Here is an 11783-nt window from a genome sequence, read left to right as displayed (position 1 = left end):
CCTAGCCTAGAGAATACACGCATCAAAGCCGATAATCTCCCTCTGCCACTCATTTCTTAATGCCTCCCTGGTTCTGTCTTCTAGGTATAACAAGTGGGGAATATTTGATGGATGGATGTTTGCACTGGCTAACAGACCATAAATTTGCGATTCTTGGAATCCACTGTCAAGGCCCGCCAGGCTATCACACCACGATAGGAGCACATTTCCTTCAGCCACAGAGAAGAGAGGCTGGCCTGTCATTTCAGAGAGATTTTGTGTTTATTGGTTTATTGCTTTGTACCAGATGGATGGGTGGACGATCTTATAGTCGTGACCTAAATCAATGTTATATATTAAATTCAGCCCTTGGATGGGCACTCAATCTTTAAGCGGCAGCATTACAAAGACAATGCTCCGAGGGAGGAAAAAAGAAAAAGTGAGAGCTTTTCATTCTGCACTTATCCCTCTTTTCTCCAAAGTCTTACCTGCTGGGGTCCGCTCAGCCTCTCAAAACTGTGAGTTTTCCAGCGAGAGCTGGAACCGACAATTGACAGAAATACCGTCCCCAGTCATCTCCTTGGTCAGCACACCTCAACCCGTTTCAGCATTGCCTCCTCTAACTGGTGTCTGAAGGAGCCAGAAGTCAGTTCTGATTTACAGCCCTGTGCTGATCAGCTGCCGAGCCTAAGATAGGAGAACAGGGAAACGTGTGTTTCACCAAGCTCTTAAAACAGAAATACTTAATTCTATAAAAGGAAAAGCTATATTTAAAAATACATAGAATGCCAAAACTAACAAAGTAATGAATTGAGACAAGGTCATGCCTGTAGTCTCCCTCCTCTCTCCAAACAGCACGGTGGGACAGCTGAGCAGGCCGAGAGACAAATGAGGGAGAAATTGAGATAAATACTTAAAAGTAACGGCTGATCTAGAGCACATGGGTGGAGCAAGTTGTTTCCTCTTTCAGAATACGCGAGAAAGGCAATACTTAAGGAAAGTCAAAGCTGATAACGTTTAAGACTTAAAGGGAACAGGTAAAAAGATGCCAGACTACACAATCTCCCCTCAAACACTTTTCCACAAAATATCACTGAGGCCGCGGAATTAGGAAGATCCAAAAACCAAAGAATAAAAGCACTGTGTGTTCATAGGAACGAGAACATACCTGACTGGACTGCAAATGGCCAAAGTATGAAGAATGCAGAAATGCACGATTCAAAAAGTCAGCGTAGCGTAGCAGAGAGCCTGACTCGCAGCAATGGCAAGCACTCTGCACCACCAGCATCAGCAGAGGCCGCGGAGCAGCAGCTCTCCTGCCAACGCTGCTGCTGCCTCCCGGGAAGCCTAAGGCAGGCACGAGGGGAACTGCTGTCCCCAGGGGAGCCTCCTCTGCCACTGCTGCTCCCGTGGGAGGCTCTCAGCAACAGTGCAGTCTGGCCAAAAGGGTGCCCGGGGTCTTTATAAGCCTGGGCTCAGCAGGAGAACCGAGGTACAGACAGCACACGATCTCTCTCATTCTGGGCCCAAGAGTAGCTGGCACCCGATTTTCTACTCATCCAAGCAAGGAAGAATGACTTTAAGAACTGGCATGAATCTGAGAGGCAGCTGAAGGGATATAGTGTCACTGTTTCAATCATATCCCACTACTGGTTTTCTCTGCTCAGTAAAGCTCCCAGGGAAGTCTGATGCTTTTCTTCTGACCTGGTGAACTATCACCAGGTGCACAAAAATCAGAAATTTCCCAGTGGCAAAAACAATGACAGAAAAGGCAGCAGTGTCTTTACAAATGGCATTTAAATACATAAATAACGCAACCAGACAACAAAACCAGGCAGCCCTGTTCAGGACTATAATATCAACCTGGAAGCTGTTAAAGAGGAAAAAAGAAAAAAAAAAAAAAAAAAAAGAGGAGGGAACCAATACCTGGGCGATGTGGGGTGGGGACCTCCGTACTGAGTTCACATCCAGCTCTCAGAGCTGAAAGAGTTAGTCGGGCTATGAGGAGCTTCCAGCTGTGATTAAGACTGGTTTGCAGTAAGAAACACCAGGATAGGGACGGGTCAACTTTTACCTTTAGCAGTCAGGTGAGAACTCAGCCTCTTCCCTCCTTCCCCAATAAGACCTCTAACTAATAAGACCAAGGAATTTTGGCACCTCCTCCCAGCAGGGATTACAGGAGGGATCCTGTACAGGGCTGATGCCAGTTTTTGCACACATTTGTGAATAAAGCGCAACGTTTCAGTGATTAGGTTACCAGCTGCAGCAGAGGTGTGGATGGACTGAGGATGGAGAGTGGCAGCTTCTCAAGGTACACTTTTTAGGGGGAAAAAACTGTGACCGAAGTTTTAAAATTAATAGCTTTGCTTTTGCCTTAAGTGTTCGTTGCTTACATGGTCTAGATGATTAAAGATCTTTCTGGGGACCACAGGCATTGCAATACCATATATATATAAAAAACACCACCATATATATATACACATATATATATACACACCATATATATAACTTTGTCATGAAAATTTGATGACAGAAAGAGGATCAAATGAGCTTATAACACTCAGCAAATGAGCTTATAACACTCGCCAAATAATGCAGAAATGCCTCCTTTTTCCTCCAGTGAACACTGGTTTACATTTTTTAAAATGAATTTTCTGAGACCACATTCACATACCACCACTGGTTTCCCACAGACATTTGAGCAATTGAGTTTGACGGGCAACAGAGTTCTCAGAAAGTGAATGTCACTCATGGAAACTAAATTTTAAATTCATATGGGCCAATATCCACCCCAGAGGCAGCTGTGTGTTCCTCCAGCCGTTGGGAAGCATAAACAATATTGCGTAACCACTCCTGTCAATCACAAACCAAACAACACACCTCCACCGGAGAGTACGTGCAATAAATACACACCAATATATGCTTTAAAGAGAGGGATGCATTAGAGCAGTAATACAAAAAACATCTGAGAGGACCGTGATGTACTGGCATTCTGCTGGTGGAAATGGTGGTTGCTTCAAACACATTTTTAGCTCCCTTCCACTAGCCGCTAGGCATTGCCCGAGACATGGCTGGGAATCCTCGACTGCCATGCGGGAACTCCACAGCAGGATGAGTGTGGATAAGGGGTGCAGAAGACCCCACTTTCCTGGCTGCTCACGAAGTTCCCATGGGAAGGTCTGAGTCCTTCAGCAGCTTCTCCACATGAACGCTTTTCACCATTTTGTGCTCCCGCACAGAGGGTTTTGTCACCCCCTCGCAAGCCCCTACACTCCCCAAGCACAAAAGCAGCAAAAGCACTGTGAAAGCACTACGGTGCCGGCATAAAACACGCTCCCCCGTCCTCTAACACAGTTTGCCACGCAGGCCTTCATAGCCTAACACAAAAACACCAGTCTCTGGATGATTAAAAGCAATCGTACCACGTTTTCTAGCAAAAAGTATTCCCCCAGAGCAAGCTAGGAAGCAAAACTCAGCTGTAATATTTACATATTCCTTTAAAATTATTTCTGGACCGAGGCCTGTAGGACTGCTACATTAAGCCACTTTCCTCCCTCGAGGTGGCTACATCTCATTAGCGGATTAGGCACTTTTTTTCTTTTTTCATTTCTGTATTACAAACTCCATTCATCTGGCCCGTGACAAGCTCCGGGGAGGCAGCGGCCCTGCTGCAGCGTTTGCAGGAGCAGGGCCAAGCCCCCTGCAGACAACTGTTATTTTTTGAGAGGACATCTCCATCTCTCAGGGCTGGACCACAGCGGGAAAGCGTTCAGGGATTACTCCGAGCTGGGTTTTGTGACTCACTATTCACATGCAGGAGCTCCTTTTTATTGTAAGGTTAATTTAGACAGGAAGGGTCAGGACAGATGGGGCCAAGCTAGAGATCAAAATGAACTGTTAGGGACCCACGAGAGAGTTAAATTTTCTTGTTCGTGCCTTAAAAAGGCATGTCGGTGATGGTCAGCTATATGACAATATAAAGAAAGCAAAAGACGCATCAAGCGATTTTTCTAGAAACTGGATATGGGCTGCTAGGACATGACATTTTTAACAGCAGCCCCAGCAAACCCTGACACGCTCATATTCAGCTACACACAGGGTTTCACTAGAACTCATGTTAGCCACCAGCTCCTACCCTTAAAAGGAATCAGATTAGCAGGGAGAGGCAAGCTTGAGGTCAGAAACTTGCTGCTATTTGTTTGGGTTTGTTTTTTAAGTAAATGCCGTGCCAGCTCTTCAGCTTGGGAACAAAGTTTGAGGTTGAAAAGTGCTCCTAACAGAACCAGTTTGATGGGTGCCAGACTATGGGCAAGATGTTTCAGAAACAAGTGTCTAAAATTAGCCATTGCTAAATCACGTAGTCCAATGAAGCCACGTTCGGTTCCCACCTTGCTTTTCTTCCACTTCAGCCCATGTTCAAGAAAGCACTTAGGTACACATGTATAGCAGAAATTACCATCACCTTCGCTGCATAACATGAACTGTCAACCCAAAAGCATATGTGGTAGCTGGTATTTCACTGGAAAATGGGCTTTTTTTTCAATTCATTTTCCCCTTACAGATCATGAGAACTCTTTTCTCACCTTTTTTTCCTCTGAAATTAGGCTTCGGATTATTTTTCCCCTCTGTGGTCTTGTATTTTCTTAGGATACAGTTACACTTTCCTCTCCATATTTCTAGTTTCTCTAGATTCCTTTCGTCTCTGGCATTTCCAGAGAAATGCCAAATTTGAGACCTTTCTGAAAAGGTCATTGACGTACCCAGTCCTAAATCAACAATAAAGACATTCACAAAATGAAAGAGAACTCAGAATAATCCTCACTGATTCCCGATGGATCTCTCTGACCCCACAAGCACATCTCAGCTCCCAGCACAGTGAGGTACCCGAGCGCTTGAGGAGATCCTCAGAAGCACACACACTGAGATACCTTAGCCTTTTTCCGCCCCCAGTGCATACCTGAGGGTAAAGTGAACAGCCCGCTTCCTATGGTGCAAATAGGCTATAGCTTTCCAAAGCGTTCCTCCCCACAACTCAAATCAGGGCTGCCACTGCCTCATGTGTGTTTCTAAGCAAGCAGCAAGGCTGCAGTGCGCACACATACATGCATCACATCACAGCATCACACACCCATACCGTCTCAGACCCAGAAACACAAATACAGCCGGGCCCAGCTGCACCGTACTTGCACACAATGCCAGCTCCAGCATTACCCCCAGCATCTCTGCACCACAGCCTGGCCTGCAACGGGAGTCCATAGCTTGCTCTATTTCCCTTACCAAGACAAAGTTAAGAAGCATTTTAATCCTGATACACAAGTACTTACAATGGGGACAATATTTCTGACAACTGATTGCTCTCCTAACTGAAGCACTCTTATAATGAGAACTATTATTTTAATTAACAATTGGAAAGCACAGTCTAGGGATAAGGTAATTTCTGATTATTGCAATGGGGTTTAAAAAGGCATGCACTGGTACTAATAGAAGTTACTAACCCCACTGGAAATTACTGGTTAAGGTCCTCTCCCCTATACTAAGCAGACAGTCAGACCAGTCACCGCAGCATTCAAACCTACGAAGCTGTGAAAAATTCGCTGCGGTTGATAGACCGCAGTTCATAATGATTATTTTTTGTCCACACTGCTGTTATTTGTTTCAATCCATTTAGCAATATTCATTAGCTCCCCACTTCAAATTAGGGTAATTGAGAGTAAGAGAACATGTAATAAAGTTTTTTACTAAGGGAGACGCACCCCATTCCCTTCTCTGATTCATTTGTTGACTCTGTTGACTTGCAGTCATGTTTTACCAGGAATCTTTCTTCAGAAATGCCGAATTTGTCATGAAAAACATTGTGCTGTCCCTTTCTTAAGTTCTCACTATCACCGAAAATCTTAAATCGTATGTTTCTCTTCCCATTTATTCTATTATCTTACAAGGGAAGGATATTAAACTCCAATGCCAAGACTGTTTTGCCTCTGACCCTTTTTCATGGCTGCAACCACAGATACTACAGCCCTAGAAAAACTCATGTGTGTCAACAATCCTTAAAATAAATACTAAAAAACAGTCTTACGACAAAACCAATATTAACCATACCATTGTCTGGGATACTTCAAATTCTTCCTCTCGAGGAATCTCAGTCACTCGCATTAAATGACTCCCAATTGAGACATGAGAACTGGCAGCAGCGTAAATACCCACGGAGCACTGGCTGGTGCAGCTGACAGCCAGATGGGATCAGAACGGCAAGAAAAGATAACACTGAGTCTGGACAAGCAGCTCAGGCACCGGCCTAAAACTTTGGAGAGTGCCCTCAGGTTCCGACTCCAGCAAGTTTTGTGTCTAACAACAGGGAAGTCACCCGAGCCTTTCTTTGCCTGGAATTCCCATCTGGAAAATTAATATAGTGGCCCTCGCCTACGGCTAAGGAGGTGCTGAGATCCTACAGGGATGCAGTATCCTGAGATAGACAAGACATGGACAGGGGAACCAGAACAAAGAAACCTTTATGTCCAAAGGAAAATCAGTTGCAGAGGAAGAAAAAGCAGGATAAAAAAGTTTAAACTCTGTGTCTGTGGAGCTACAGTAAAACACAGATATGGCACTCTGTGTGTACCCATGCAACATGCACAAAAGCAACACAGGACTATTTCCATTTTGTAATAGCGGTGGTTTTGTAACCATGAAGGTCCAGGGCTGTCAGGCAAGACCTGAAGGAAAGGTCATACCCCTCATTCAAACAGCTACTAATACAGTTTGAAAAACAGCCGAGCTTTTGCAGACACAAAGCCTTCTGCAGGTACTTTGCTACCTCACAGCCTGCCTGGTGGGGCAGGGAATAAGTGTTATTCCCATCTGCCAAAAGATAATCCGAGTTTGAATGGCCTACTGAATGCTGCATGTGAAATTACACCGACTTTGATTCAGCTCAAGTTCCCAGGGCTCCCTCCACAATTCTCATTGTGTGTCAGGACCCAGTTTCAAGTTCATTACCTTCATGTTTTGAATTAGCACCTACCATCTGCATGCAAATGTCCTATTTGCAGCTAACATTCCAACAGCTTTCAAAAACTGTGAAAACTCTCAGAAGAGGTGCAGCTCGGTCCTTCCAGCACTGTTGCACGACTCGGGTTCCTGTGTGCTGTTCTGTGCTTTGCCATGGATTCACGGCATCACCAGGGCACATCACTAAGTCTCCTCACAACACCGTCTCTCCTGGGTGTGCACTAGAAATCACAATGGTGTGTGTACGACTTCACTGGTGAATGGCACAGATTAACGACTGTGAGCTGCTTTGCACCGCGTGGATGGAAGACGCTACGGACATATGAACCATAAAGTTAAAAAGGGATAACTATGTATTTCTTCATTAAAATCATCAGCTCCTGATTTGTACTGGATTTCTCTTGCTGATTGCACATAATAAGCATATACTTGTCCTTTGTTTATGAATGCAAAAAACCCATAGTATGTCTCATCTCTCTGCTAGTTCTTGAGGAGCATTCACCCTATAATTCTGCAACTGGTATCACACCAGATCCGGAGACTGCCCAGCCTCTGCCATAATTCAGCTGGTTTTTGTGCTTCCTTATAGCTGATGGTGGGGAGCTAACTGCTGCTGGCTCCCTGCTGATTTACACCATCCAGTGTCTGTGCCAGTCCGATATGCAAAATAGTTTCTCCATTTCATCATACGAACCATATTAAAAAGACCTGCCATACATTTGCAATTAGGCACTGAAAAATAAAGTGACAAGACTCAACATCTGCTTTGAAAAAGCTCTGGTTTAGGCCAGCAAACCTGATTTTCACAGACCTGTGGGGAAAATGTAGTTTTTAAAAAATGGGGTTTTTTTCCCAGGATACGAGAGCTGCAGGACCAAGAATAGAAGGATGAGTTACAAGCCTTTCAAAGCAGAGATTTATCATGGAAATTCTGACAACCGTCAATGTGAGCAATGCCGCCAGGCACCACTCACAATCCACAACATCTTTCAAACCTGTTGGGGGTTTTTCGAAAGGGCTAAAAATAAATGCAGAAGTGCAGCAACACACACACACATATATATATTATTGTTGTTCAAAAAAGAACAGGTGGTCCTGCCAGCAGTGTAAACACAAATGACTCTTGAAAACAGCTAACAAACACCCAGCTAAGCAGCCTTTCCTAGCCATACAAGCAGCATATTCAGAGCTCTCCTTGAGTTCTCCCAGTCTGCAAGCCATAATCATCTGGGATCCTGACTCTCTGTCATGACGAGGCCTGAGGACTTCCAAGCCTCTTGATCTCCTTTACCCGGCGTATTCACACAATTCCACCCTCCTGACCTCCCACGGATTATTGCCCTTCTGAAAATAACACACACGGAACAGCTGGTGGGGCCAGAAATGTCTTGAACGTAAATAGCACAGGTCCCTGAGACGAGGTCTACGTCCCCTCTTCTAGCTCCCCACCACTTGATCTGACCCCCATCCTCATATAACAAAGAGGAGTATATACTGAAGGGGAAAAAGGATCAGGGACAGCCCACAAGGACTCGAACAGCCAGTCTGGATGCGTGTTGAAACCCATCAGGTCCACCACCTGCAGTGAAGGCAAAGAAGAAAACGGGAAGCAGCCTTGGAGTCTCAAAACATAACCTAAGCCTGCAGCAAAATAAAAGGATAACACTTTACCCCAGGTTCCAGTTATGTCTCCCTAGCCTGTGACAGGAAGAAGACAGAGGTCACGGGTTGTATCACACACACAAATCCTACACTTTGGTCATTTCTGTGTGAGCATGAAAGCGTAACGAAACAACTCACTTGCTAGGAACCCACTGTAAGGCTCAAAATGATCTCTTTGCAGCCCTTCTCCCCTGGGTGGTTAGAAAAGAGCAACTGTAATCATTTACACTTGCACCATCTCCTTTTAATTTCATATCATCCCAAACCACTTGGTGTAATATATATTCACAAGAAGCAAAGGAGGTGGTAAAGATTAAAAGTGCCAAACGGTTAAATGCTGCCACAGGGGAGCACATCTGCCACTGTGCCAGAGCACCGAGCCCCAGGATGCAGCATCTCAGCCACAGAGAAAGACCGGCAGCTCTCCCACCGCACCAGGACAGCTCCACCACGCAGACACGAAGAGTCCACCTGACGTGGCTGGGAACAGCTTCTCCAGCTTGCTTCTGGAGGCTCCCGCTTATCTCAGCCTTCATTTGCACGGGAAAAACACTCTTTCAAAGTTGAAAACTGGCCTGCTGTTATCCCAGAGAGGCGCATAATTGAGTCGGCATGATGCTGCAGACTACCAAATGCAGCAGATGCCTGTAGGCATCATCCAGTTTAGGATGACAAAGTTCGAACAAAAGAAATACAGAAGGCAGGGAGTGCATCTTCTGCGCTAGGTTACAGGGCAGGGGATGAACCTTCACACAATCAGTATGCTGCCCAGCACACAGCCGGCTTCCAGCTCTCCCGCTGCCACACCGACAATGACCAAATGCCCAAGCCTGTAATTTAAAAGGAAGAGAGAGGGAAAATCATGTGGTCCCAGGCAAAAGGGACATGAAACAACCGACTGTCTGATACCCTGTTTCTAAAATCCGCAGAAGAAAATCTCTGAAAATATCCTCATGATACCAACCCTAAATGCCACGACTCTGACTTCCAGGACTGTCCCACATAACCTGCAGGAATTCAGAAATAAAACGATGACCTGCAAGTATCGACACACACCATTTCACTGCTGGAAGGTAAACCGCTGATGTGAAAGCATGCAGAAAAGGAGACGAGATGCATAGATCTGTACACTGTACCATGAATGGTGCCTCGCGGGGAGGGCTTGGTCTGCGGTGGCATTTAGGAGTTTATTTTTGCGAATTCCACCCCAAAGGATCACAGAAATTAGGAGTGGAAACATTCCTTCCATTTCCCCAGGCGCCTTGCTCACAAAGCAGCTGGCTACAAGGTTCACGACGACAGACAAACTGGAGTAGACAAGAGTGATACAGCTCCACAGGAAGCAATACAGCACACTTGAACAATTTATAAATAAATTTCTGCTCTTTGTGAACGCAATACAGCTTACGTGCCCAGACTGACTTGTTTGTAATAGCCACTGTGGTCACCGATTCTTGCAGGACACAGAGACGTCATCATTAGCTCTACAGTTGGGAACGGTGAAAGCTCTTTTGGCCACAGGGTAAAGCGGCCTGAGATTCTGAACATGAATACTGCATGTATTCTTGCCCACGTTGCAGGAGTGGAGACCTGCCAGCTACAACACCTGAGATTTCAGTAGCCATAGTCACTTCAAGGGACCAGAGCGAAAGCACCTTAATTGTACTCAGAGAGCCAGTCACGGGAACATTTTGGGATGGAAGGTGTATTTGGAAGGGTAGGAAAACACTTTGTGCTAGAGCAGAGCAGCAGATACTCCACCCAGAAGTGGCTCTGGCAAGCAAAGTACCTGGCCACTAAGACATATTCCGTGCACTCCATGCAGTTCACGGAGCTGCCCCAGAACAGGCACATGCCCCACAAGACCGGGACGGGGAGACGTCATGCTTGGCATGAGCTGCTCACGCCTCACTTTGGGCAGTCACGCCAGCCTGGTTATGCCACCCTCCTCCGGCAGCCAGCATCACTGCCAGGTTCCCAGCACAGCTGCAGCCTGTGTTGCGTAGCACTGCCGGAAAACATTTCCAGCCCGCTCCCCTTGCTGAGCAAAAAGCACTTGGGAAGGAACCAAAGAAGCCGAGGCAATATAAGCCCATTTTCTGACCCCTACCATTCAGGGGGAAAAAACTCCACCTTCCTAAGGGGTGCCCAAATTCTATTTGTGTCTCTACCGCACAGTCATTTTACGGTAAATCTCTGATTTACAACAGAACAGCTATAGCCCTTTGTTCAGGGAGAAGGCGTTTGCCGAATCCGAGAAACAATAAAACACTGAAACTCATCAGGCTGAATTGTTTCTTCGGTGGGTATTTTTCAAACGCTATTTAATTACAATCCATGTCGTGGAACAAAAATCTAATCATGATAGTTGGTCGCATACCTTATCAATGTATCAGCCACACAATGACTGCGTGGTTTGGTTGAATTATGAAACTATGACTCAGTTTCCTCTTCAAGAAAATGAGGATGTAAATGCAAACTTATCATATAGGAGCGTTCTGAGGTGCGATACACTCGTGAAACACTATAAAAAGGTAAATGATAGCAACGGTAATACTTTTCAAAGGTAGCAATCATTGTAATACGGTTAAATTCCAGCCAGGAGGAAATTCGCACTCTGCTTTCAAAGAGAAAGGTTTCCTGAAACTTGCTTGTTTGGTATAGTTCATTAACTTCCCCCAGTGAAACAAAGCTCACCCAGAGCGGCCATCGGAATAGCCTTCTGCTCCTCGTCTGGTCACAAAAAGCAACAGAAGGGTAAAAATAACAGGTCCTTTGGAAATGTTTCTGTGATGCATCTCAGACGATGCATCTTAGAATAAATTTCTACACAGTTGGACAAAGAAAAAAAATGGCAACACCATTTGCTAAAAAATTGACAGCCGCCTGCTATTTTGGAGAGCTCTCCTCTAATTGCACACACCTGCTGTGGCATGGTATATTCTAAAATATATCTCAACAGTAATGCTGCTTGGCAGCAGCCAAGTCCCCCCAGGAGGGACCCTGCAGTCCCAGTCTTCACGACTTCAGGGGAACTGGGGGTTTCTTCCAGGATAGCATTCAAATGGAAATTCAATAAATTCACTGTGAGCCTCTTTCCTTGTTTCACCTCTGCTCATTTCTATCACATCACC

Source organism: Aptenodytes patagonicus, chromosome 1 (assembly GCF_965638725.1).
Source record: "Aptenodytes patagonicus chromosome 1, bAptPat1.pri.cur, whole genome shotgun sequence".
In the NCBI taxonomy this organism is placed as follows: Eukaryota; Metazoa; Chordata; class Aves; order Sphenisciformes; family Spheniscidae; genus Aptenodytes; species Aptenodytes patagonicus.
The sequence above is the reverse complement of the archived record's forward strand: the minus strand, read 5'-3'. Positions refer to the sequence as shown.